This window comes from Phacochoerus africanus, chromosome X (assembly GCF_016906955.1).
Source record: "Phacochoerus africanus isolate WHEZ1 chromosome X, ROS_Pafr_v1, whole genome shotgun sequence".
Lineage (NCBI taxonomy): Eukaryota > Metazoa > Chordata > Mammalia > Artiodactyla > Suidae > Phacochoerus > Phacochoerus africanus.
The window spans coordinates 51,509,882-51,536,309 of record NC_062560.1 but is presented as its reverse complement, the minus strand read 5'-3'; the positions used below and the strand labels follow the sequence as shown (position 1 = coordinate 51,536,309).

The window sequence follows — 26,428 nt, the reverse complement described above, 5'->3', positions numbered from 1 at the left end:
CAAATAAAAGTCCAGGACCAGATGGCTTCACAGGTGAGTTCTATCAAACATATAAAGAGGAATTGGTGCCCATCCTCCTTAAACTCTTTCAAAAGGTTGAAGAAGAAGGAACACTCCCAAAGACATTCTATGATGCCACCATCACCCTCATTCCAAAACCAGACAGAGATACCACCAAAAAAGAAAACAATCAGCCAATATCATTGATGAATATACATGCAAAAATTCTCAACAAAATCTTAGCCAACCGAATCCAACAACATATCAAAAAAATTATACGCCATGACCAGGTTGGGTTCATCCCAGGTTCACAAGGATGGTTCAACATACGCAAATCAATCAGCATCATACACCACATTAACAAAAAGAAAGTCAAAAATCATATGATAATCTCAATAGACGCAGAAAAAGCATTTGACAAAGTCCAACATCCATTCATGATCAAGACCCTCGCCAAAGTGGGTATAGAGGGAACATTCCTGAGTATAATCACAGCCATTTATGATAAACCCACAGCAAATATAATACTCAATGGGGAAAAACTGAAAGCCTTCTCACTCAAATCGGGAACAAGACAGGGATGCCCACTCTCACCACTGCTCTTCAACATAGTTCTGGAAGTCCACGCCACAGCAATTAGACAAAGAAAAGAAATAAAAGGAATCCATATAGGAAGAGAAGAGACAAAACTGTCGCTGTATGCAGATGACATGATACTATACATAGAAAACCCTAAGGACTCAACCCCAAAACGACTTGAACTGATTCATAACTTCAGCAATGTAACAGGATATAAGATGAACATTCAGAAGTCAGTTGCATTTCTGTATACCAGCAAGGAAACATTACAAAAGGAATACAAAATCACGATACCTTTTAAAATTGCACCTCACAAAATCAAATACCTCGGAATACACCTGACCAAGGAGGTAAAGGACCTCTATGCCGAGAACGATAAAACTTTAATCAAAGAAATCAAAGAAGATGTAAAGAAATGGAAAGATATTCCATGTTCCTGGATTGGGAAAATCAATATTGTAAAAATGGCCATACTACCCAAAGCAATCTACAGATTCAATGCAATCCCTATCCAATTACCCATGACATTTTTCACAGAACTAGAACAAACAATCCAAACATTTATATGGAACCACAAAAGACCCAGAATCACCAAAGCAATCCTGAGAAACAAAAACCAAGCAGGAGGCATCACTCTCCCAGACTTCCAGAAATACTACAAAGCCACAGTCATCAAAACAGGGTGGTACTGGTATCAAAACAGACAGACAGACCAATGGAACAGAAGAGAGAACCCGGAAATAAACCCTGACACCTATGGTCCATTAATCTTTGACAAGGGAGGCAAGAACATCAAATGGGAAAAAGAAAGTCTATTCAGCAAGCATTGCTGGGAAACCTGGACAGCTGCATGCAAAGCAATGAAACTAGAACACACCCTCACACCATGCACAAAAAGAAACTCCAAATGGCTGAAAGACTTAAATATACGACAGGACACCATCAAACTCCTAGAAGAAAACATAGGCCAAACACTCTCGGACATCCACAGCATGAATATGTTCTCAGGTGTCAGTCTCCCAAAGCAATCGAAATTAGAGCAAAAATAAACCCATGGGACCTCATCAAACTGACAAGCTTTTGCACAGCCAAGGAAACCCAAAAGAAAACAAAAAGACAACTTACAGAATGGGAGAAAGCAGTTTCAAATGATGCAACCGACAATTGCTTAATCTCTAGAACATGTAAGCAACTTATACAACCCAACAACAGCAAAAAGCCAATCAATCCATGGAAAAATGGGCAAAAGACCTGAATAGACATTTCTCCAAAGAAGATATACACATGGCCAGCAAACACATGAAAAAATGCTCAACATCGCTGGTTATAAGAGAAATGCAAATCAAAACTACCATGAGATATCACCTCACACCAGTCAGGATGGCCATCATTAATGAGTCCACAAATAACAAGTGCTGGAGGGGCTGTGGAGAAAAGGGAACCCTCCTGCACTGCTGGTGGGAATGTAAACTGGTACAGCCACTATGGAGAACAGTTTGGAGATACCTTAGAAATCTACACATAGAACTTCCATATGACCCCACAATCCCACTCTTGGGCATCTATCCGGACAAAACTCGACTTAAAAGAGACACGTGCACCCGCATGTTCATTGCAGCCCTATTCACAATAGCCAGGACATGGAAACAACCCAAATGTCCATCGACAGAGGATTGGATTCGGAAGAAGTGGTATATATACACAATGGAATACTACTCAGCCATAAAAAAGAATGACATAATGCCATTTGCAGCAACATGGATGGAATGAGAGACTCTCATCCTGAGTGAAATGAGCCAGGAAGACAAAGACAAATACCATATGATATCACTTATAACTGGAATCTAATATCCAGCACAAATGAACATCTCCTCAGAAAAGAAAATCATGGACTTGGAGAAGAGACTTGTGGCTGCCTGATGGGATGGGGAGCGAGTGGGAGGGATCGGGAGCTTGGGCTTATCAGACACAACTTAGAATAGATTTACAAGGAGATCCTGCTGAATAGCATTGAGAACTTTGTCTAGATACTCCTGTTGCAACAGAAGAAAGGGTGGGGGGGAAAATGTAATTGTAATGTATACATGTAAGGATAACCTGACCCCCGTGCTGTACAGTGGGAAAATAAAAAATACATATATTAAAAAAATTAAATTAAATTAAATTAAATTAAAAAATCACTCATGACAGAACTAAAGACATACACAGACTGAAAGTGAAAGAAGGGGAAAATATACTTCATCCAAACGTAAATGGCAAGGGTAGCATTGCAAGGATAGCGACACTAATATCAGGCACAAAATACTTTGAAGTAAAGTCTACTACCAAAGACGAAGAAGGGCATTATATAATAATACATAGTTCAATACAAAGGATGATAATATACTTGTTAACATATATTAATCCAATACATGACCATCAAAATATATGAAGCGAATATTAGAAGAGTAAAGGAAAAAGAGACCATAATACAGTAGTAAATAATAAAATAACACTAGGTAACTATGACATCACAGATAAATGTACAGATACCAAACCAAAAAAAAAAACAGTAAGGCAACACGGGTCATAATGAAATAATAAACCAGTTTAACTTAACAGATATCTACAAGATATTCCATTTGAAAAAACAAGAGGCACAGTCTTTTCAAGTGTATATGCAGCTCTCCTTAGAAAAGACATATGCTAGAGGAAAAAGCAAATAACAGAAACTACAAGACACAAAAAAACAATAGGATTTTTTTTTTTCTGATCACACTAACCAGAGAAATTCTTGGTGCTGGCCTTTGGTTTTATGTTATGTAAAAAAAACAGAGAAACTTAAATTATATCAGGATCTAACTGGAACCATTTTCTGATATCAAAAGCTGTATATATCCAGATGGACGAGAAACACATCAAAAGATGTTCAACATCACTCATTATTAGAGAAATGCAAATCAAAACCTCTCTGAGGTACCACCTTACACCAGCCAGATGGCCATCATCAAAAAGTCTACACACAATAAGTCCTGGAGAGGGTGTGGAGAAAAAGGAACACTAGTACACTGTTGGTGGGATTGTAAATTGGTGCAACCACTGTGGAAAGCAGTAGGGAGATGCATCAGGAAACTACAACTAGAACTACCATTTGATCCAGCAATCCCACTCCTGGGCATCTATCCAGAGAAAACCACGACTCGCAAAGACACATGTACTCCAATGTTCATTGCAACACGGTTTGCAATAACCAAGACATAGAAAAAACCTAAATGTCCATTGAGAGAGGAGTGGATCAAGAAGGTGTGGTACATATACACAATGGAATATGACTCAGCCATTAAAAAGAACACACTACCAGCATTTTTTGCAACATGGATGGACCTAGAAAAAATCATGATAAGTGAATTAAGACATACAATGAGACAACAATATCAAATGATTTCACTGACATGTGGAATATGAAAAAAGGACAGACTGAACTTCCTTGCAGGACAGATGCTGACTCACAGACACTGAAAAACTTATGGTCTCTGGTGGAGACAGTTTGTGGGGTGGGAGGATGTACTTGGGTTATGGGATGGAAATCCTGTGAAACTGGATTCTTATGATCATTATACAAATACAGATGTGATGAATGCAATGGAGAAATAAAAACAAATTATACAAAATAAACACAAAAAATGAATAAAGCTGAATATATCAAAATATGAAATGAGAAAACTGCAATATGTCACTGGAAGGTTTATGAAATTGAAAAGGTTAAAAAGAAAAGCACAAAGATCTGCACGTGGGTGGGGGTGATTGAATGCCAAATGCAAAACCAAATAAAAATGATCTTGATAATACCTAAGGAAATGGAGGAGACAGTATGAATACAAAGAGATAAACCTATAACATAAGCACGGACTTTTCCTTTCACTGAAGGGCAGCCATGGCACGAGGACCCTTAGGACACCAGGGACACAGCTAAGAACTGGAAGTGAAAGGAAACGAGGGAAGCAGTATGTCCTCACCTCCACCACCACTGCCAAGGCACTGCCAAAGTTGTCCTGGACCTAGTGCACGGAGGGGTGCTTCGCTGGGACTTGGCGGGCCTTCCAGGACTGACCAGGAGACACAAGGTGCCTAGAGACCAGGGGACACACCAGCAGGCAGATCCTTGCCACGAGGGTCCCTCCTGAGTGCCACCAAGGGCTCTGACCCAAGAGTAGACCTGCCTGGGGGTGGGGGGCAGGGTGTGCAGAGAGAAGGCAAGAGGGGAGGAGGCGGGGCCACACGCCCCGACGACACCCCGAGCAGGTCCTGTCCTGGGCACATTCATGGGACGGGACAGGACAGGACAGGACAGGACAGGGAAGGGATGAGGGTACTCTCCGATGGCCATTAAGGGATGGTTGGGAGAGAGTGCCCCCTTGCTCCTGCGATCCATGCGGGTCATTGGCACTTCCACAGGAAAGGAGAAGGAAAAGGAAAAGTACTGGCCAGGGGGCTGCTCCCAGGCGCCTGCCCAATCCTGCCTTCTAGACAGAGGCACACCCGCGCCAGAAGGCCTGAAAGTCAGGAAGCGCGTGTAAGTAAGGGACGGAAAGCGCAGAGCAAAAAGAAAGCAAAGGTGGAACTGAGGTGGAGCTGAAGCCTGAAGGTGATCCCCGGGGCACTGCGTCCGGGGGGGGGTGGGGGGGGGGTGGGGGGGGGCAGCTGGAACCTGTGGCCCCCTAGGGGAAGAGCCATCACCCGAGGCAGAGCCGTCAGCCACTGAGGCAAGGGTTTGGACCCTGGCCAGGGAGAGGCCTGCCTTGCGATGCTGTAGTGCCCAGCTGGGAAGGGGAAAGACAACCAGAATGGGCCAAGGAGGAAGAACCGGGTCGGGCCGGGCCGGGGGGTGGGGTGGGGGGTGGGGGGACGGGGCGGCCAGGAAGGTAGGGCCGCTCTCCCCCCCCCCTTCCCCCGCCGGGGTCCAGTGCCACTGGCAGAGAGAATAAGCTGTGTGCCTGCGCAGACCCGTTTACCTGACTATAAGGCTGTGTGTGTGGGTGTGTGCGGGGGTGGGGGTGGGGGTGGGGTGGGGGGGTGCGTGCGCGCGCCAGGGTTCTGCAACCAGAAGAATGCAGGGAAAGGCGGCAAGTCATGTGAAACGATGTTGAACCCTGACGCCAAGAGTGGGGATTCCACGCCTAGCTGGTCCCCGATGCCTGCCCTCCTTTCTCCCTGCATTGTCCCCAGGTTAGGTGTCAGGGGTGCCCTGGTGTTTACCTTCTGGGCAAGAGGCACCTCAGGTCCCTACCTGACAGGATGGGGGTGACTTTTGTTTTCCTGAGTTGTTTTCTGTCTCTTTGTATTTTCCCAACCACTTCCACCCACCGATGGCCTGCTTCCCGGGACAGCATGGGGGAGAAGAAGGCTCTTGGGAAAAGGCCATTCCTCAATTCTAAGCGTCCTTAAGACACTACCGAGTGTGGCAAATCCCGGCCACGACGGTCCCGGGGGGTGCGGGGTGCGGGGTGCGGGGGTGGGTTTCCATTCCTCGGAGCTCCCTTCCTTCCGGTCCGCACCCCTAGGAAGACCTTAAGGGAGCAAAGAAAGGAACCGCTTACAGGGGAAACCCTAAAGACCCTCAGGCTCACCTCCCACATTGCTGTCTTTGCGAGGCACTGGCTGGCATGGGCGTGATGCCCTCAGACACTCAAGGCAGGGTCACCACTGCTTTCCTTTCCATCCGCCGACCAAACAAACCAACCAAGGCCAGAGGACAACCACAAAAGGTTGCCTGCCTTTACTGTGCACTAAGGTGGTGGCCCGGCCATTAGCCACCAGCCACTGCGGCTGCCCCCAAAGCTGTATGGGGAGGGGAATTCAGGATGGAGACAAGCAGGACGCTGGCCCTGGAGGGTTAAGGTGCCAATCTAGGAGTGATGTCAAGGGGCCCTAGTCCTGAGCCATCCCATACAGAGAAGAGCCCTCAAGTCACTGCCTGGGGATGTCCCCCATTTTGTTTGGTTGGTTGGTTTTGGTTTTGGTTGCATGAGCTCTAATCTTTGGATGATCCAAGACAGCATTTCCCTCCTTTCTCTTTTTCTCAAAAGAAAGTCCTGGCGCCTTCCTCCCTTTCCTCTTCGGAACGTACCCTCGGAGCTATCTGAGGGGCTGTCACCGTGGCTATAGTCCTCACAGAGGGCTCGCAGAGGTCCCCGAACAAAACATAACTCTCGGTGTTTAGCTTGCGCATTTCTCTTCTGCCCACACCTCCCAATCTGCCCTGCAAAAGGGCCCTGAGCCCTCCTTTGGAGTGGGTGTGGCTGGATACTCAGGCTCAGCATTCCCTTAAGCTGTTCAGTGGTTCCTCAGAAGTGGTTTCTCAGATGTGTGCATGTGTGCCTGCCTCTGTGTGTGTGTGTGTGTGTGTGTGTGAGACTGTGTGTGTGCGTGCATGTCTGTGCGTGTGTTTGGGGGTGGCCGTGGGGGTGAATATGTGTGAGCGTGACTGTTTGACGGGGATCCACAGTTTCCACGCCAAGTTCTCAGGTGTCAAGCCCTCGGATGAAGACCAGGCTAGTGTCAGGGCTTACTTAGGCTGAGAAGCAGAGCGATGGACACATCAGACCAAACCCCCAAGCTCCCTTCTGCCACTTGACCCCCGCCCCCCCCCCCCACATCAAGCCCCACCCTCCCTCCACCTCCCCTAGTCCCTTAGCCTCCTAAGCTTCACCTTCTCCCCGAGGATAAAATGCCATGGGGGTCGGGGAAGCCTGAGCAGGACCTGTTCGCGGGCTCTTGGTAGAGAACTGACGCCTGACGGCCTGGCTACCCAGGCCTGAGGGTGAGGGCAGAAGGACCCTGATGGGGCTGACTTGTGAACCAATGCCTAGCAGGCCAAGCGGCCCTCCCCGAGACCCACCTGTGTGAGCCCTGCCATTCCAAAACGTCGCAGCCCTGGGCACAAAGGAGTGCTCAGGCTCCCAAGCAGAGATGCCCCCAGCGGCCTCTTCCGCACCCTGGTGACTCCTGGCACGACCCCGCTGTACAGAAGGGGCCAATGACTTCTGGACCCGCTTGGGACCTGCCTGCCTCTGACCCAGCCGCCTTTGGCCCCCTGAAGCATGCACGCAGCCTCAGGAGAAGCAAGGTTGCTGCCTGGGAAGGGGTATGGTACAGACAAGCCAGGGGCCAGGAGGAGTCTGAAGCTACATACCAAGGGGAATCTGCAAGCCCAGTGGTGGCATCTCTGCAAGGCTGTCTGTGTTCACAGTGAAGCAGAGCCTGAACAGAGTCAAGAACGGCCTAGCTACCCTTGCAGGGTTGGCCCAGAGTGGCCAAGTTGGTGAGGGGCCCTGCCGAAGGTGGCCTGGCTGTTCTGCGGGCTGGACTATTGCTGGTGATGAGGATATTGGCATAGGGATGCCTGCCGCTGCCGCTGCCGCTGCCGCTGCCGCTGCTATTGTTGCTATGGATGACAGTGATGATGGCGGTGGTGGCGGTGGTGGTGGGAAGAAGAGAAGAGGAGGAGTAGGAGAAGAGGGTGAAAGGATGGCGTCTCCACCTGCAGCCCACCCCCTCCTCTGTCAGGCTGCCAAAGGAAGGAGAGGAAGGCTTGGTGGGGGCAGGGAAAGGGGTGACTGCCATTTCTGGAGCCACAGTGCCATCCAGCGGAAAGTGTATGGGAAAAGGCCAGGCAGCAGCCTGGCTTCTGCCAGGCACAGAGAGCAGCAAGGCTGTGCTGGGCTGACCGGGCTGTGCTCAAGCCCCAGGTTTCCCCTGCAGGGGAGCTGGGCACCGAGGCCGGTCGGTCGGGGCCGTCGGAGGCCCTGAGGGCCTTGGCCTGCCAGCAGGACCCGCTGGGGGAGGCAGGAGCTCCAGGAGCCCTGGACACAAGCCGGCAGCCCCTAGGCAGAGCAGCCCAGACAGCTGAGCTTCCCGTTTGTCAGCCATTTTGGGGTGGGCCCAGAGGAATTCCACCCCGTTTCCTCTGGTGTCCCTGCTGCGGAGCGGAGTAGCGTAGCGGGGCGCCCTGCCTCGGGGCACACTGGCGTCAGGGGTCCCCTTTCCCCACCTGGAGCCCAGGCCCTTAGGAGTTCTGGGGCCAGGGCCATTTGCCTGCCCCTGGCACTGCTCCCCGCGGTAGCCATCTTGGGCGGCCTCTGGGGTTTCTGAGGGCCTTCTCCAGCTGTGGGCCTAGGGCCCACTCTCCCATGGGGCACACAGGCGGAGGGACAGCCAGGGGCCCTTCGCCCCCGTGCACCCGCTGCACCCTCCGGACCACCCCGCCCGCACTGGGCCCAGCCCTTCTCTCTCTCCCTCGCTCTCTCTCTCTCTCTCTCTCTCTCTCTCTCTCTCTCTCTCTCTCTCTCTCTCTCTCTCTCGGGAGGACCTCTGCCTTGGCCCTGCTAACTGGCTCTGACAGAAACTATCTCCGCTTGATGGCAGTATGGCTCCACCAATGCCAACCAAATGCTTACCCCCCCCTCCCCCTCCAACACCCCCCCAGGGCCTGGAGCCTCCTGCCCTTCCAGGGTGAAAGCAAAAGCAAAACAACGCAACTGACACAGACAGTCCGAGGAAGAAGCACAGAAAAGGAAAGGAACCAGCCACCTGGACCCATGCCGCTCACCAAATGCACTGGGCAGAAGGACTACTGACCAGGAGGCGGGACCCCCTGCAGGCCTTTCCCCTGCTTTGCTCCAGCCCCATTTTTCCTAGCTCCAGCTCTGGGAGAGAAGCAAAAGGCCAAGGACACACCCACAGGCCCGGGTGACTCTCTCTGTCCCAGGGATTAAATCAGGGGACCTGCCTCGGACAAGGTGGCAGCCACCATTCGGGTGGCCCATCGCTCTGCTCTGTCTTGCCAGGGACTTTTTTGGCCGGGCTCTGCTTCCTACCAAGGCCTGGAGCTCACCACCTTGGGCTGGCCCCCCAACAAGGCAGCCAGAAACGGCTGGCCCAACCTGCAGCCACAGGGCTCCCACCCCCCACCCCCACCCCGCCCCGGAGGCTCCCCTGTAAAGGGCTACCCAAAGCCCGAGGCTGACACAGGCTGGCCTTGCTCTCACACAGGAACCCTGCAAAGGCCACCAAACCTCGCCAAGGCACAAGGCCCCACCCAGGGCCAGGATGCTGGAGAGGAAGGGCACAGACTCTGATGAATGGGACTCGGGACTCGGAGACCCCCGTTTCTTTCTCTGCCTAAACAAGGGAGGCCCCAAGTTTACACTGTAGCCGGGCGGACCTGCTGACAGACCACCAGCTCAGGAAACACACAATGGCTCCCTGTCCCTTGCGCAGAGCCCTCCCGGGAATGTATGTTTCAGTCATTCTCTGTGTGCGCCTGTGTGGGGGACGGGGCGGAGGGGGCGCGGGCGGGGGCGGGGGCGGGGGCGGGGGGGGGGAGCAAGGTGGGCCTTGGGGTTGGAGCTGGGGGGTGAGAGGGTTGGTGGTGGGATGAGGTGTGAGTGTACATATGAAAGCACACACAACAGTGTGTATCAGTGTGTTTGCGGTTGTGTGAGGGTATGGCCTGTGAAAGACTGGGCTGGGGGTGAGAGCATGTGTCTCTGTGTGCGTGTGCGCATGCGTGCGTGCGTGTGCGGGTGTTGGGTGCTGGACATGCTCAAAGCCATATATGGTGCTTGCCCTCCTGTGTGCCTGGGTGACCATGGATATCCCTATCCCGGTGTGCCTGTGCCTTTGGGTGTGGGGATGGGTGCTTGAGGGCCTGGTCCTGTGAGCAAAGGCCAGTGCCGGCCTGCCAGGGCTTGGGCAAGTGGAGGTGACAGGTTGTATGGATCCAGTGAAATCTCTATTGTTCCCTTCAGGCCAAAAGGAAGCAGGGCACGCCTGCAGGAAGCTCCTACTGGCTCAAGTCTGGACTTTAAGTGCTTCCATAAGGATAACAACTGCCAGGAATGGAACTTCAAGAGGTTATTTTGGCAAGTCTTGAGTTCCCGATGCTCTTTCATTGCAAAGCAACTCCTGGACCACGGCTGGTTTTGTTTGTGGTCGGTTTCCTGGTGGTTTCGGAGGCTGAGGATGATCTCCACCCCTGGGGAATTCAGGGGAAGCGTGGACCCTGAACCTCGGTACTCTGTCCCGCTACCCTTGGACGTGCCCCTTCACCAAAGGGCAGCCATGGCACGAGGACCCTTAGGACACCAGGGACACAGCTAAGAACTGGAAGCGAAAGGAAACGAGGGAAGCAGTATGTCCTCACCTCCACCACCACTGCCAAGGCACTGCCAAAGTTGTCCTGGACCTAGTGCACGGAGGGGTGCTTCGCTGGGACTTGGCGGGCCTTCCAGGACTGACCAGGAGACACAAGGTGCCTAGAGACCAGGGGACACACCAGCAGGCAGATCCTTGCCACGAGGGTCCCTCCTGAGTGCCACCAAGGGCTCTGACCCAAGAGTAGACCTGCCTGGGGGTGGGGGGCAGGGTGTGCAGAGAGAAGGCAAGAGGGGAGGAGGCGGGGCCACACGCCCCGACGACACCCCGAGCAGGTCCTGTCCTGGGCACATTCATGGGACGGGACAGGACAGGACAGGACAGGACAGGGAAGGGATGAGGGTACTCTCCGATGGCCATTAAGGGATGGTTGGGAGAGAGTGCCCCCTTGCTCCTGCGATCCATGCGGGTCATTGGCACTTCCACAGGAAAGGAGAAGGAAAAGGAAAAGTACTGGCCAGGGGGCTGCTCCCAGGCGCCTGCCCAATCCTGCCTTCTAGACAGAGGCACACCCGCGCCAGAAGGCCTGAAAGTCAGGAAGCGCGTGTAAGTAAGGGACGGAAAGCGCAGAGCGAAAAGAAAGCAAAGGTGGAACTGAGGTGGAGCTGAAGCCTGAAGGTGATCCCCGGGGCACTGCGTCCGGGGGGGGGTGGGGGGGGGGGTGGGGGGGGGCAGCTGGAACCTGTGGCCCCCTAGGGGAAGAGCCATCACCCGAGGCAGAGCCGTCAGCCACTGAGGCAAGGGTTTGGACCCTGGCCAGGGAGAGGCCTGCCTTGCGATGCTGTAGTGCCCAGCTGGGAAGGGGAAAGACAACCAGAATGGGCCAAGGAGGAAGAACCGGGTCGGGCCGGGCCGGGGGGTGGGGTGGGGGGTGGGGGGACGGGGCGGCCAGGAAGGTAGGGCCGCTCTCCCCCCCCCCTTCCCCCGCCGGGGTCCAGTGCCACTGGCAGAGAGAATAAGCTGTGTGCCTGCGCAGACCCGTTTACCTGACTATAAGGCTGTGTGTGTGGGTGTGTGCGGGGGTGGGGGTGGGGGTGGGGTGGGGGGGTGCGTGCGCGCGCCAGGGTTCTGCAACCAGAAGAATGCAGGGAAAGGCGGCAAGTCATGTGAAACGATGTTGAACCCTGACGCCAAGAGTGGGGATTCCACGCCTAGCTGGTCCCCGATGCCTGCCCTCCTTTCTCCCTGCATTGTCCCCAGGTTAGGTGTCAGGGGTGCCCTGGTGTTTACCTTCTGGGCAAGAGGCACCTCAGGTCCCTACCTGACAGGATGGGGGTGACTTTTGTTTTCCTGAGTTGTTTTCTGTCTCTTTGTATTTTCCCAACCACTTCCACCCACCGATGGCCTGCTTCCCGGGACAGCATGGGGGAGAAGAAGGCTCTTGGGAAAAGGCCATTCCTCAATTCTAAGCGTCCTTAAGACACTACCGAGTGTGGCAAATCCCGGCCACGACGGTCCCGGGGGGTGCGGGGTGCGGGGTGCGGGGGTGGGTTTCCATTCCTCGGAGCTCCCTTCCTTCCGGTCCGCACCCCTAGGAAGACCTTAAGGGAGCAAAGAAAGGAACCGCTTACAGGGGAAACCCTAAAGACCCTCAGGCTCACCTCCCACATTGCTGTCTTTGCGAGGCACTGGCTGGCATGGGCGTGATGCCCTCAGACACTCAAGGCAGGGTCACCACTGCTTTCCTTTCCATCCGCCGACCAAACAAACCAACCAAGGCCAGAGGACAACCACAAAAGGTTGCCTGCCTTTACTGTGCACTAAGGTGGTGGCCCGGCCATTAGCCACCAGCCACTGCGGCTGCCCCCAAAGCTGTATGGGGAGGGGAATTCAGGATGGAGACAAGCAGGACGCTGGCCCTGGAGGGTTAAGGTGCCAATCTAGGAGTGATGTCAAGGGGCCCTAGTCCTGAGCCATCCCATACAGAGAAGAGCCCTCAAGTCACTGCCTGGGGATGTCCCCCATTTTGTTTGGTTGGTTGGTTTTGGTTTTGGTTGCATGAGCTCTAATCTTTGGATGATCCAAGACAGCATTTCCCTCCTTTCTCTTTTTCTCAAAAGAAAGTCCTGGCGCCTTCCTCCCTTTCCTCTTCGGAACGTACCCTCGGAGCTATCTGAGGGGCTGTCACCGTGGCTATAGTCCTCACAGAGGGCTCGCAGAGGTCCCCGAACAAAACATAACTCTCGGTGTTTAGCTTGCGCATTTCTCTTCTGCCCACACCTCCCAATCTGCCCTGCAAAAGGGCCCTGAGCCCTCCTTTGGAGTGGGTGTGGCTGGATACTCAGGCTCAGCATTCCCTTAAGCTGTTCAGTGGTTCCTCAGAAGTGGTTTCTCAGATGTGTGCATGTGTGCCTGCCTCTGTGTGTGTGTGTGTGTGTGTGTGTGAGACTGTGTGTGTGCGTGCATGTCTGTGCGTGTGTTTGGGGGTGGCCGTGGGGGTGAATATGTGTGAGCGTGACTGTTTGACGGGGATCCACAGTTTCCACGCCAAGTTCTCAGGTGTCAAGCCCTCGGATGAAGACCAGGCTAGTGTCAGGGCTTACTTAGGCTGAGAAGCAGAGCGATGGACACATCAGACCAAACCCCCAAGCTCCCTTCTGCCACTTGACCCCCGCCCCCCCCCCCCACATCAAGCCCCACCCTCCCTCCACCTCCCCTAGTCCCTTAGCCTCCTAAGCTTCACCTTCTCCCCGAGGATAAAATGCCATGGGGGTCGGGGAAGCCTGAGCAGGACCTGTTCGCGGGCTCTTGGTAGAGAACTGACGCCTGACGGCCTGGCTACCCAGGCCTGAGGGTGAGGGCAGAAGGACCCTGATGGGGCTGACTTGTGAACCAATGCCTAGCAGGCCAAGCGGCCCTCCCCGAGACCCACCTGTGTGAGCCCTGCCATTCCAAAACGTCGCAGCCCTGGGCACAAAGGAGTGCTCAGGCTCCCAAGCAGAGATGCCCCCAGCGGCCTCTTCCGCACCCTGGTGACTCCTGGCACGACCCCGCTGTACAGAAGGGGCCAATGACTTCTGGACCCGCTTGGGACCTGCCTGCCTCTGACCCAGCCGCCTTTGGCCCCCTGAAGCATGCACGCAGCCTCAGGAGAAGCAAGGTTGCTGCCTGGGAAGGGGTATGGTACAGACAAGCCAGGGGCCAGGAGGAGTCTGAAGCTACATACCAAGGGGAATCTGCAAGCCCAGTGGTGGCATCTCTGCAAGGCTGTCTGTGTTCACAGTGAAGCAGAGCCTGAACAGAGTCAAGAACGGCCTAGCTACCCTTGCAGGGTTGGCCCAGAGTGGCCAAGTTGGTGAGGGGCCCTGCCGAAGGTGGCCTGGCTGTTCTGCGGGCTGGACTATTGCTGGTGATGAGGATATTGGCATAGGGATGCCGCCGCTGCCGCTGCCGCTGCCGCTGCCGCTGCTATTGTTGCTATGGATGACAGTGATGATGGCGGTGGTGGCGGTGGTGGTGGGAAGAAGAGAAGAGGAGGAGTAGGAGAAGAGGGTGAAAGGATGGCGTCTCCACCTGCAGCCCACCCCCTCCTCTGTCAGGCTGCCAAAGGAAGGAGAGGAAGGCTTGGTGGGGGCAGGGAAAGGGGTGACTGCCATTTCTGGAGCCACAGTGCCATCCAGCGGAAAGTGTATGGGAAAAGGCCAGGCAGCAGCCTGGCTTCTGCCAGGCACAGAGAGCAGCAAGGCTGTGCTGGGCTGACCGGGCTGTGCTCAAGCCCCAGGTTTCCCCTGCAGGGGAGCTGGGCACCGAGGCCGGTCGGTCGGGGCCGTCGGAGGCCCTGAGGGCCTTGGCCTGCCAGCAGGACCCGCTGGGGGAGGCAGGAGCTCCAGGAGCCCTGGACACAAGCCGGCAGCCCCTAGGCAGAGCAGCCCAGACAGCTGAGCTTCCCGTTTGTCAGCCATTTTGGGGTGGGCCCAGAGGAATTCCACCCCGTTTCCTCTGGTGTCCCTGCTGCGGAGCGGAGTAGCGTAGCGGGGCGCCCTGCCTCGGGGCACACTGGCGTCAGGGGTCCCCTTTCCCCACCTGGAGCCCAGGCCCTTAGGAGTTCTGGGGCCAGGGCCATTTGCCTGCCCCTGGCACTGCTCCCCGCGGTAGCCATCTTGGGCGGCCTCTGGGGTTTCTGAGGGCCTTCTCCAGCTGTGGGCCTAGGGCCCACTCTCCCATGGGGCACACAGGCGGAGGGACAGCCAGGGGCCCTTCGCCCCCGTGCACCCGCTGCACCCTCCGGACCACCCCGCCCGCACTGGGCCCAGCCCTTCTCTCTCTCCCTCGCTCTCTCTCTCTCTCTCTCTCTCTCTCTCTCTCTCTCTCTCTCTCTCTCTCTCTCTCTCGGGAGGACCTCTGCCTTGGCCCTGCTAACTGGCTCTGACAGAAACTATCTCCGCTTGATGGCAGTATGGCTCCACCAATGCCAACCAAATGCTTACCCCCCCCTCCCCCTCCAACACCCCCCCAGGGCCTGGAGCCTCCTGCCCTTCCAGGGTGAAAGCAAAAGCAAAACAACGCAACTGACACAGACAGTCCGAGGAAGAAGCACAGAAAAGGAAAGGAACCAGCCACCTGGACCCATGCCGCTCACCAAATGCACTGGGCAGAAGGACTACTGACCAGGAGGCGGGACCCCCTGCAGGCCTTTCCCCTGCTTTGCTCCAGCCCCATTTTTCCTAGCTCCAGCTCTGGGAGAGAAGCAAAAGGCCAAGGACACACCCACAGGCCCGGGTGACTCTCTCTGTCCCAGGGATTAAATCAGGGGACCTGCCTCGGACAAGGTGGCAGCCACCATTCGGGTGGCCCATCGCTCTGCTCTGTCTTGCCAGGGACTTTTTTGGCCGGGCTCTGCTTCCTACCAAGGCCTGGAGCTCACCACCTTGGGCTGGCCCCCCAACAAGGCAGCCAGAAACGGCTGGCCCAACCTGCAGCCACAGGGCTCCCACCCCCCACCCCCACCCCGCCCCGGAGGCTCCCCTGTAAAGGGCTACCCAAAGCCCGAGGTGACACAGGCTGGCCTTGCTCTCACACAGGAACCCTGCAAAGGCCACCAAACCTCGCCAAGGCACAAGGCCCCACCCAGGGCCAGGATGCTGGAGAGGAAGGGCACAGACTCTGATGAATGGGACTCGGGACTCGGAGACCCCCGTTTCTTTCTCTGCCTAAACAAGGGAGGCCCCAAGTTTACACTGTAGCCGGGCGGACCTGCTGACAGACCACCAGCTCAGGAAACACACAATGGCTCCCTGTCCCTTGCGCAGAGCCCTCCCGGGAATGTATGTTTCAGTCATTCTCTGTGTGCGCCTGTGTGGGGGACGGGGCGGAGGGGGCGCGGGCGGGGGCGGGGGCGGGGGCGGGGGGGGGGAGCAAGGTGGGCCTTGGGGTTGGAGCTGGGGGGTGAGAGGGTTGGTGGTGGGATGAGGTGTGAGTGTACATATGAAAGCACACACAACAGTGTGTATCAGTGTGTTTGCGGTTGTGTGAGGGTATGGCCTGTGAAAGACTGGGCTGGGGGTGAGAGCATGTGTCTCTGTGTGCGTGTGCGCATGCGTGCGTGCGTGTGCGGGTGTTGGGTGCTGGACATGCTCAAAGCCATATATGGTGCTTGCCCTCCTGTGTGCCTGGGTGACCATGGATATCCCTATCCCGGTGTGCCTGTGCCTTTGGGTGTGGGGATGGGTGCTTGAGGGCCTGGTCCTGTGAGCAAAGGCCAGTGCCGGCCTGCCAGGGCTTGGGCAAGTGGAGGTGACAGGTTGTATGGATCCAGTGAAATCTCTATTGTTCCCTTCAGGCCAAAAGGAAGCAGGGCACGCCTGCAGGAAGCTCCTACTGGCTCAAGTCTGGACTTTAAGTGCTTCCATAAGGATAACAACTGCCAGGAATGGAACTTCAAGAGGTTATTTTGGCAAGTCTTGAGTTCCCGATGCTCTTTCATTGCAAAGCAACTCCTGGACCACGGCTGGTTTTGTTTGTGGTCGGTTTCCTGGTGGTTTCGGAGGCTGAGGATGATCTCCACCCCTGGGGAATTCAGGGGAAGCGTGGACCCTGAACCTCGGTACTCTGTCCCGCTACCCTTGGACGTGCCCCTTCACCAAAGGGCAGCCATGGCACGAGGACCCTTAGGACACCAGGGACACAGCTAAGAACTGGAAGCGAAAGGAAACGAGGGAAGCAGTATGTCCTCACCTCCACCACCACTGCCAAGGCACTGCCAAAGTTGTCCTGGACCTAGTGCACGGAGGGGTGCTTCGCTGGGACTTGGCGGGCCTTCCAGGACTGACCAGGAGACACAAGGTGCCTAGAGACCAGGGGACACACCAGCAGGCAGATCCTTGCCACGAGGGTCCCTCCTGAGTGCCACCAAGGGCTCTGACCCAAGAGTAGACCTGCCTGGGGGTGGGGGGCAGGGTGTGCAGAGAGAAGGCAAGAGGGGAGGAGGCGGGGCCACACGCCCCGACGACACCCCGAGCAGGTCCTGTCCTGGGCACATTCATGGGACGGGACAGGACAGGACAGGACAGGACAGGGAAGGGATGAGGGTACTCTCCGATGGCCATTAAGGGATGGTTGGGAGAGAGTGCCCCCTTGCTCCTGCGATCCATGCGGGTCATTGGCACTTCCACAGGAAAGGAGAAGGAAAAGGAAAAGTACTGGCCAGGGGGCTGCTCCCAGGCGCCTGCCCAATCCTGCCTTCTAGACAGAGGCACACCCGCGCCAGAAGGCCTGAAAGTCAGGAAGCGCGTGTAAGTAAGGGACGGAAAGCGCAGAGCGAAAAGAAAGCAAAGGTGGAACTGAGGTGGAGCTGAAGCCTGAAGGTGATCCCCGGGGCACTGCGTCCGGGGGGGGGGTGGGGGGGGGGTGGGGGGGGGCAGCTGGAACCTGTGGCCCCCTAGGGGAAGAGCCATCACCCGAGGCAGAGCCGTCAGCCACTGAGGCAAGGGTTTGGACCCTGGCCAGGGAGAGGCCTGCCTTGCGATGCTGTAGTGCCCAGCTGGGAAGGGGAAAGACAACCAGAATGGGCCAAGGAGGAAGAACCGGGTCGGGCCGGGCCGGGGGGTGGGGTGGGGGGTGGGGGGACGGGGCGGCCAGGAAGGTAGGGCCGCTCTCCCCCCCCCCTTCCCCCGCCGGGGTCCAGTGCCACTGGCAGAGAGAATAAGCTGTGTGCCTGCGCAGACCCGTTTACCTGACTATAAGGCTGTGTGTGTGGGTGTGTGCGGGGGTGGGGGTGGGGGTGGGGTGGGGGGGTGCGTGCGCGCGCCAGGGTTCTGCAACCAGAAGAATGCAGGGAAAGGCGGCAAGTCATGTGAAACGATGTTGAACCCTGACGCCAAGAGTGGGGATTCCACGCCTAGCTGGTCCCCGATGCCTGCCCTCCTTTCTCCCTGCATTGTCCCCAGGTTAGGTGTCAGGGGTGCCCTGGTGTTTACCTTCTGGGCAAGAGGCACCTCAGGTCCCTACCTGACAGGATGGGGGTGACTTTTGTTTTCCTGAGTTGTTTTCTGTCTCTTTGTATTTTCCCAACCACTTCCACCCACCGATGGCCTGCTTCCCGGGACAGCATGGGGGAGAAGAAGGCTCTTGGGAAAAGGCCATTCCTCAATTCTAAGCGTCCTTAAGACACTACCGAGTGTGGCAAATCCCGGCCACGACGGTCCCGGGGGGTGCGGGGTGCGGGGTGCGGGGGTGGGTTTCCATTCCTCGGAGCTCCCTTCCTTCCGGTCCGCACCCCTAGGAAGACCTTAAGGGAGCAAAGAAAGGAACCGCTTACAGGGGAAACCCTAAAGACCCTCAGGCTCACCTCCCACATTGCTGTCTTTGCGAGGCACTGGCTGGCATGGGCGTGATGCCCTCAGACACTCAAGGCAGGGTCACCACTGCTTTCCTTTCCATCCGCCGACCAAACAAACCAACCAAGGCCAGAGGACAACCACAAAAGGTTGCCTGCCTTTACTGTGCACTAAGGTGGTGGCCCGGCCATTAGCCACCAGCCACTGCGGCTGCCCCCAAAGCTGTATGGGGAGGGGAATTCAGGATGGAGACAAGCAGGACGCTGGCCCTGGAGGGTTAAGGTGCCAATCTAGGAGTGATGTCAAGGGGCCCTAGTCCTGAGCCATCCCATACAGAGAAGAGCCCTCAAGTCACTGCCTGGGGATGTCCCCCATTTTGTTTGGTTGGTTGGTTTTGGTTTTGGTTGCATGAGCTCTAATCTTTGGATGATCCAAGACAGCATTTCCCTCCTTTCTCTTTTTCTCAAAAGAAAGTCCTGGCGCCTTCCTCCCTTTCCTCTTCGGAACGTACCCTCGGAGCTATCTGAGGGGCTGTCACCGTGGCTATAGTCCTCACAGAGGGCTCGCAGAGGTCCCCGAACAAAACATAACTCTCGGTGTTTAGCTTGCGCATTTCTCTTCTGCCCACACCTCCCAATCTGCCCTGCAAAAGGGCCCTGAGCCCTCCTTTGGAGTGGGTGTGGCTGGATACTCAGGCTCAGCATTCCCTTAAGCTGTTCAGTGGTTCCTCAGAAGTGGTTTCTCAGATGTGTGCATGTGTGCCTGCCTCTGTGTGTGTGTGTGTGTGTGTGTGTGAGACTGTGTGTGTGCGTGCATGTCTGTGCGTGTGTTTGGGGGTGGCCGTGGGGGTGAATATGTGTGAGCGTGACTGTTTGACGGGGATCCACAGTTTCCACGCCAAGTTCTCAGGTGTCAAGCCCTCGGATGAAGACCAGGCTAGTGTCAGGGCTTACTTAGGCTGAGAAGCAGAGCGATGGACACATCAGACCAAACCCCCAAGCTCCCTTCTGCCACTTGACCCCCGCCCCCCCCCCCCACATCAAGCCCCACCCTCCCTCCACCTCCCCTAGTCCCTTAGCCTCCTAAGCTTCACCTTCTCCCCGAGGATAAAATGCCATGGGGGTCGGGGAAGCCTGAGCAGGACCTGTTCGCGGGCTCTTGGTAGAGAACTGACGCCTGACGGCCTGGCTACCCAGGCCTGAGGGTGAGGGCAGAAGGACCCTGATGGGGCTGACTTGTGAACCAATGCCTAGCAGGCCAAGCGGCCCTCCCCGAGACCCACCTGTGTGAGCCCTGCCATTCCAAAACGTCGCAGCCCTGGGCACAAAGGAGTGCTCAGGCTCCCAAGCAGAGATGCCCCCAGCGGCCTCTTCCGCACCCTGGTGACTCCTGGCACGACCCCGCTGTACAGAAGGGGCCAATGACTTCTGGACCCGCTTGGGACCTGCCTGCCTCTGACCCAGCCGCCTTTGGCCCCCTGAAGCATGCACGCAGCCTCAGGAGAAGCAAGGTTGCTGCCTGGGAAGGGGTATGGTACAGACAAGCCAGGGGCCAGGAGGAGTCTGAAGCTACATACCAAGGGGAATCTGCAAGCCCAGTGGTGGCATCTCTGCAAGGCTGTCTGTGTTCACAGTGAAGCAGAGCCTGAACAGAGTCAAGAACGGCCTAGCTACCCTTGCAGGGTTGGCCCAGAGTGGCCAAGTTGGTGAGGGGCCCTGCCGAAGGTGGCCTGGCTGTTCTGCGGGCTGGACTATTGCTGGTGATGAGGATATTGGCATAGGGATGCCGCCGCTGCCGCTGCCGCTGCCGCTGCCGCTGCTATTGTTGCTATGGATGACAGTGATGATGGCGGTGGTGGCGGTGGTGGTGGGAAGAAGAGAAGAGGAGGAGTAGGAGAAGAGGGTGAAAGGATGGCGTCTCCACCTGCAGCCCACCCCCTCCTCTGTCAGGCTGCCAAAGGAAGGAGAGGAAGGCTTGGTGGGGGCAGGGAAAGGGGTGACTGCCATTTCTGGAGCCACAGTGCCATCCAGCGGAAAGTGTATGGGAAAAGGCCAGGCAGCAGCCTGGCTTCTGCCAGGCACAGAGAGCAGCAAGGCTGTGCTGGGCTGACCGGGCTGTGCTCAAGCCCCAGGTTTCCCCTGCAGGGGAGCTGGGCACCGAGGCCGGTCGGTCGGGGCCGTCGGAGGCCCTGAGGGCCTTGGCCTGCCAGCAGGACCCGCTGGGGGAGGCAGGAGCTCCAGGAGCCCTGGACACAAGCCGGCAGCCCCTAGGCAGAGCAGCCCAGACAGCTGAGCTTCCCGTTTGTCAGCCATTTTGGGGTGGGCCCAGAGGAATTCCACCCCGTTTCCTCTGGTGTCCCTGCTGCGGAGCGGAGTAGCGTAGCGGGGCGCCCTGCCTCGGGGCACACTGGCGTCAGGGGTCCCCTTTCCCCACCTGGAGCCCAGGCCCTTAGGAGTTCTGGGGCCAGGGCCATTTGCCTGCCCCTGGCACTGCTCCCCGCGGTAGCCATCTTGGGCGGCCTCTGGGGTTTCTGAGGGCCTTCTCCAGCTGTGGGCCTAGGGCCCACTCTCCCATGGGGCACACAGGCGGAGGGACAGCCAGGGGCCCTTCGCCCCCGTGCACCCGCTGCACCCTCCGGACCACCCCGCCCGCACTGGGCCCAGCCCTTCTCTCTCTCCCTCGCTCTCTCTCTCTCTCTCTCTCTCTCTCTCTCTCTCTCTCTCTCTCTCTCTCTCTCGGGAGGACCTCTGCCTTGGCCCTGCTAACTGGCTCTGACAGAAACTATCTCCGCTTGATGGCAGTATGGCTCCACCAATGCCAACCAAATGCTTACCCCCCCTCCCCCTCCAACACCCCCCCAGGGCCTGGAGCCTCCTGCCCTTCCAGGGTGAAAGCAAAAGCAAAACAACGCAACTGACACAGACAGTCCGAGGAAGAAGCACAGAAAAGGAAAGGAACCAGCCACCTGGACCCATGCCGCTCACCAAATGCACTGGGCAGAAGGACTACTGACCAGGAGGCGGGACCCCCTGCAGGCCTTTCCCCTGCTTTGCTCCAGCCCCATTTTTCCTAGCTCCAGCTCTGGGAGAGAAGCAAAAGGCCAAGGACACACCCACAGGCCCGGGTGACTCTCTCTGTCCCAGGGATTAAATCAGGGGACCTGCCTCGGACAAGGTGGCAGCCACCATTCGGGTGGCCCATCGCTCTGCTCTGTCTTGCCAGGGACTTTTTTGGCCGGGCTCTGCTTCCTACCAAGGCCTGGAGCTCACCACCTTGGGCTGGCCCCCCAACAAGGCAGCCAGAAACGGCTGGCCCAACCTGCAGCCACAGGGCTCCCACCCCCCACCCCCACCCCGCCCCGGAGGCTCCCCTGTAAAGGGCTACCCAAAGCCCGAGGTGACACAGGCTGGCCTTGCTCTCACACAGGAACCCTGCAAAGGCCACCAAACCTCGCCAAGGCACAAGGCCCCACCCAGGGCCAGGATGCTGGAGAGGAAGGGCACAGACTCTGATGAATGGGACTCGGGACTCGGAGACCCCCGTTTCTTTCTCTGCCTAAACAAGGGAGGCCCCAAGTTTACACTGTAGCCGGGCGGACCTGCTGACAGACCACCAGCTCAGGAAACACACAATGGCTCCCTGTCCCTTGCGCAGAGCCCTCCCGGGAATGTATGTTTCAGTCATTCTCTGTGTGCGCCTGTGTGGGGGACGGGGCGGAGGGGGCGCGGGCGGGGGCGGGGGCGGGGGCGGGGGGGGGGGAGCAAGGTGGGCCTTGGGGTTGGAGCTGGGGGGTGAGAGGGTTGGTGGTGGGATGAGGTGTGAGTGTACATATGAAAGCACACACAACAGTGTGTATCAGTGTGTTTGCGGTTGTGTGAGGGTATGGCCTGTGAAAGACTGGGCTGGGGGTGAGAGCATGTGTCTCTGTGTGCGTGTGCGCATGCGTGCGTGCGTGTGCGGGTGTTGGGTGCTGGACATGCTCAAAGCCATATATGGTGCTTGCCCTCCTGTGTGCCTGGGTGACCATGGATATCCCTATCCCGGTGTGCCTGTGCCTTTGGGTGTGGGGATGGGTGCTTGAGGGCCTGGTCCTGTGAGCAAAGGCCAGTGCCGGCCTGCCAGGGCTTGGGCAAGTGGAGGTGACAGGTTGTATGGATCCAGTGAAATCTCTATTGTTCCCTTCAGGCCAAAAGGAAGCAGGGCACGCCTGCAGGAAGCTCCTACTGGCTCAAGTCTGGACTTTAAGTGCTTCCATAAGGATAACAACTGCCAGGAATGGAACTTCAAGAGGTTATTTTGGCAAGTCTTGAGTTCCCGATGCTCTTTCATTGCAAAGCAACTCCTGGACCACGGCTGGTTTTGTTTGTGGTCGGTTTCCTGGTGGTTTCGGAGGCTGAGGATGATCTCCACCCCTGGGGAATTCAGGGGAAGCGTGGACCCTGAACCTCGGTACTCTGTCCCGCTACCCTTGGACGTGCCCCTTCACCAAAGGGCAGCCATGGCACGAGGACCCTTAGGACACCAGGGACACAGCTAAGAACTGGAAGCGAAAGGAAACGAGGGAAGCAGTATGTCCTCACCTCCACCACCACTGCCAAGGCACTGCCAAAGTTGTCCTGGACCTAGTGCACGGAGGGGTGCTTCGCTGGGACTTGGCGGGCCTTCCAGGACTGACCAGGAGACACAAGGTGCCTAGAGACCAGGGGACACACCAGCAGGCAGATCCTTGCCACGAGGGTCCCTCCTGAGTGCCACCAAGGGCTCTGACCCAAGAGTAGACCTGCCTGGGGGTGGGGGGCAGGGTGTGCAGAGAGAAGGCAAGAGGGGAGGAGGCGGGGCCACACGCCCCGACGACACCCCGAGCAGGTCCTGTCCTGGGCACATTCATGGGACGGGACAGGACAGGACAGGACAGGACAGGGAAGGGATGAGGGTACTCTCCGATGGCCATTAAGGGATGGTTGGGAGAGAGTGCCCCCTTGCTCCTGCGATCCATGCGGGTCATTGGCACTTCCACAGGAAAGGAGAAGGAAAAGGAAAAGTACTGGCCAGGGGGCTGCTCCCAGGCGCCTGCCCAATCCTGCCTTCTAGACAGAGGCACACCCGCGCCAGAAGGCCTGAAAGTCAGGAAGCGCGTGTAAGTAAGGGACGGAAAGCGCAGAGCGAAAAGAAAGCAAAGGTGGAACTGAGGTGGAGCTGAAGCCTGAAGGTGATCCCCGGGGCACTGCGTCCGGGGGGGGGGGTGGGGGGGGGGTGGGGGGGGCAGCTGGAACCTGTGGCCCCCTAGGGGAAGAGCCATCACCCGAGGCAGAGCCGTCAGCCACTGAGGCAAGGGTTTGGACCCTGGCCAGGGAGAGGCCTGCCTTGCGATGCTGTAGTGCCCAGCTGGGAAGGGGAAAGACAACCAGAATGGGCCAAGGAGGAAGAACCGGGTCGGGCCGGGCCGGGGGGTGGGGTGGGGGGGGGGGGGGACGGGGCGGCCAGGAAGGTAGGGCCGCTCTCCCCCCCCCTTCCCCCGCCGGGGTCCAGTGCCACTGGCAGAGAGAATAAGCTGTGTGCCTGCGCAGACCCGTTTACCTGACTATAAGGCTGTGTGTGTGGGTGTGTGCGGGGGGGGGGGGGGGGGGGGGGGGGGGGGGGTGCGTGCGCGCGCCAGGGTTCTGCAACCAGAAGAATGCAGGGAAAGGCGGCAAGTCATGTGAAACGATGTTGAACCCTGACGCCAAGAGTGGGGATTCCACGCCTAGCTGGTCCCCGATGCCTGCCCTCCTTTCTCCCTGCATTGTCCCCAGGTTAGGTGTCAGGGGTGCCCTGGTGTTTACCTTCTGGGCAAGAGGCACCTCAGGTCCCTACCTGACAGGATGGGGGTGACTTTTGTTTTCCTGAGTTGTTTTCTGTCTCTTTGTATTTTCCCAACCACTTCCACCCACCGATGGCCTGCTTCCCGGGACAGCATGGGGGAGAAGAAGGCTCTTGGGAAAAGGCCATTCCTCAATTCTAAGCGTCCTTAAGACACTACCGAGTGTGGCAAATCCCGGCCACGACGGTCCCGGGGGGTGCGGGGTGCGGGGTGCGGGGGTGGGTTTCCATTCCTCGGAGCTCCCTTCCTTCCGGTCCGCACCCCTAGGAAGACCTTAAGGGAGCAAGAAAGGAACCGCTTACAGGGGAAACCCTAAAGACCCTCAGGCTCACCTCCCACATTGCTGTCTTGCGAGGCACTGGCTGGCATGGGCGTGATGCCCTCAGACACTCAAGGCAGGGTCACCACTGCTTTCCTTTCCATCCGCCGACCAAACAAACCAACCAAGGCCAGAGGACAACCACAAAAGGTTGCCTGCCTTTACTGTGCACTAAGGTGGTGGCCCGGCCATTAGCCACCAGCCACTGCGGCTGCCCCCAAAGCTGTATGGGGAGGGGAATTCAGGATGGAGACAAGCAGGACGCTGGCCCTGGAGGGTTAAGGTGCCAATCTAGGAGTGATGTCAAGGGGCCCTAGTCCTGAGCCATCCCATACAGAGAAGAGCCCTCAAGTCACTGCCTGGGGATGTCCCCCATTTTGTTTGGTTGGTTGGTTTTGGTTTGGTTGCATGAGCTCTAATCTTTGGATGATCCAAGACAGCATTTCCCTCCTTTCTCTTTTCTCAAAAGAAAGTCCTGGCGCCTTCCTCCCTTTCCTCTTCGGAACGTACCCTCGGAGCTATCTGAGGGGCTGTCACCGTGGCTATAGTCCTCACAGAGGGCTCGCAGATGGTCCCCGAACAAAACATAACTCTCGGTGTTTAGCTTGCGCATTTCTCTTCTGCCCACACCTCCCAATCTGCCCTGCAAAAGGGCCCTGAGCCCTCCTTTGGAGTGGGTGTGGCTGGATACTCAGGCTCAGCATTCCCTTAAGCTGTTCAGTGGTTCCTCAGAAGTGGTTTTCTCAGATGTGTGCATGTGGTGCCTGCCTCTGTGTGTGTGTGTGTGTGTGTGTGTGTGAGACTGTGTGTGTGCGTGCATGTCTGTGCGTGTGTTTGGGGGTGGCCGTGGGGGTGAATATGTGTGAGCGTGACTGTTTGACGGGGATCCACAGTTTCCACGCCAAGTTCTCAGGTGTCAAGCCCTCGGATGAAGACCAGGCTAGTGTCAGGGCTTACTTAGGCTGAGAAGCAGAGCGATGGACACATCAGACCAAACCCCCAAGCTCCCTTCTGCCACTTGACCCCCGCCCCCCCCCCCCCACATCAAGCCCACCCTCCCTCCACCTCCCCTAGTCCCTTAGCCTCCTAAGCTTCACCTTCTCCCCGAGGATAAAAATGCCATGGGGGTCGGGAAGCCTGAGCAGGACCTGTTCGCGGGCTCTTGGTAGAGAACTGACGCCTGACGGCCTGGCTACCCAGGCCTGAGGGTGAGGGGCAGAAGGACCCTGATGGGGCTGACTTGTGAACCAATGCCTAGCAGGCCAAGCGGCCCTCCCCGAGACCCACCTGTGTGAGCCCTGCCATTCCAAAACGTCGCAGCCCTGGGCACAAAGGAGTGCTCAGGCTCCCAAGCAGAGATGCCCCCAGCGGCCTCTTCCGCACCCTGGTGACTCCTGGCACGACCCCGCTGTACAGAAGGGGCCAATGACTTCTGGACCCGCTTGGGACCTGCCTGCCTCTGACCCAGCCGCCTTTGGCCCCCTGAAGCATGCACGCAGCCTCAGGAGAAGCAAGGTTGCTGCCTGGGAAGGGGTATGGTACAGACAAGCCAGGGGCCAGGAGGAGTCTGAAGCTACATACCAAGGGGAATCTGCAAGCCCAGTGGTGGCATCTCTGCAAGGCTGTCTGTGTTCACAGTGAAGCAGAGCCTGAACAGAGTCAAGAACGGCCTAGCTACCCTTGCAGGGTTGGCCCAGAGTG

The 26,428-nt window shown here is 57.0% G+C and overlaps 1 protein-coding gene and 1 long non-coding RNA gene across 21 annotated transcripts in view; one reads left to right on the top strand and one right to left on the bottom strand.

The window, feature by feature from the left end:
* Positions 1 to 26,428, bottom strand: part of NBDY (negative regulator of P-body association) — a 156,255-nt gene that overhangs the window by 10,291 nt on the left and 119,536 nt on the right. The window lies entirely within an intron of this gene.
* The window catches only part of LOC125118942 (uncharacterized), a 111,795-nt gene continuing 89,915 nt past the window's right edge, over positions 4,549 to 26,428 (top strand). For 4 of the 19 annotated variants that reach the window (XR_007132941.1, XR_007132942.1, XR_007132934.1 and 1 more), the window contains exons 1-6: positions 4,549 to 5,131; positions 10,368 to 11,391; positions 15,230 to 16,037; positions 16,553 to 17,576; positions 21,410 to 22,217; positions 22,734 to 23,757. This is a non-coding gene — a long non-coding RNA (uncharacterized LOC125118942). Of the gene's footprint in view, positions 5,132 to 5,157; positions 5,204 to 9,588; positions 9,853 to 10,367; positions 11,392 to 15,229; positions 16,038 to 16,552; positions 17,577 to 21,409; positions 22,218 to 22,733; positions 23,758 to 26,428 lie in introns of those variants that run through there. The other 15 variants (XR_007132933.1, XR_007132937.1, XR_007132936.1 and 12 more) reach the window with 15 other exon arrangements.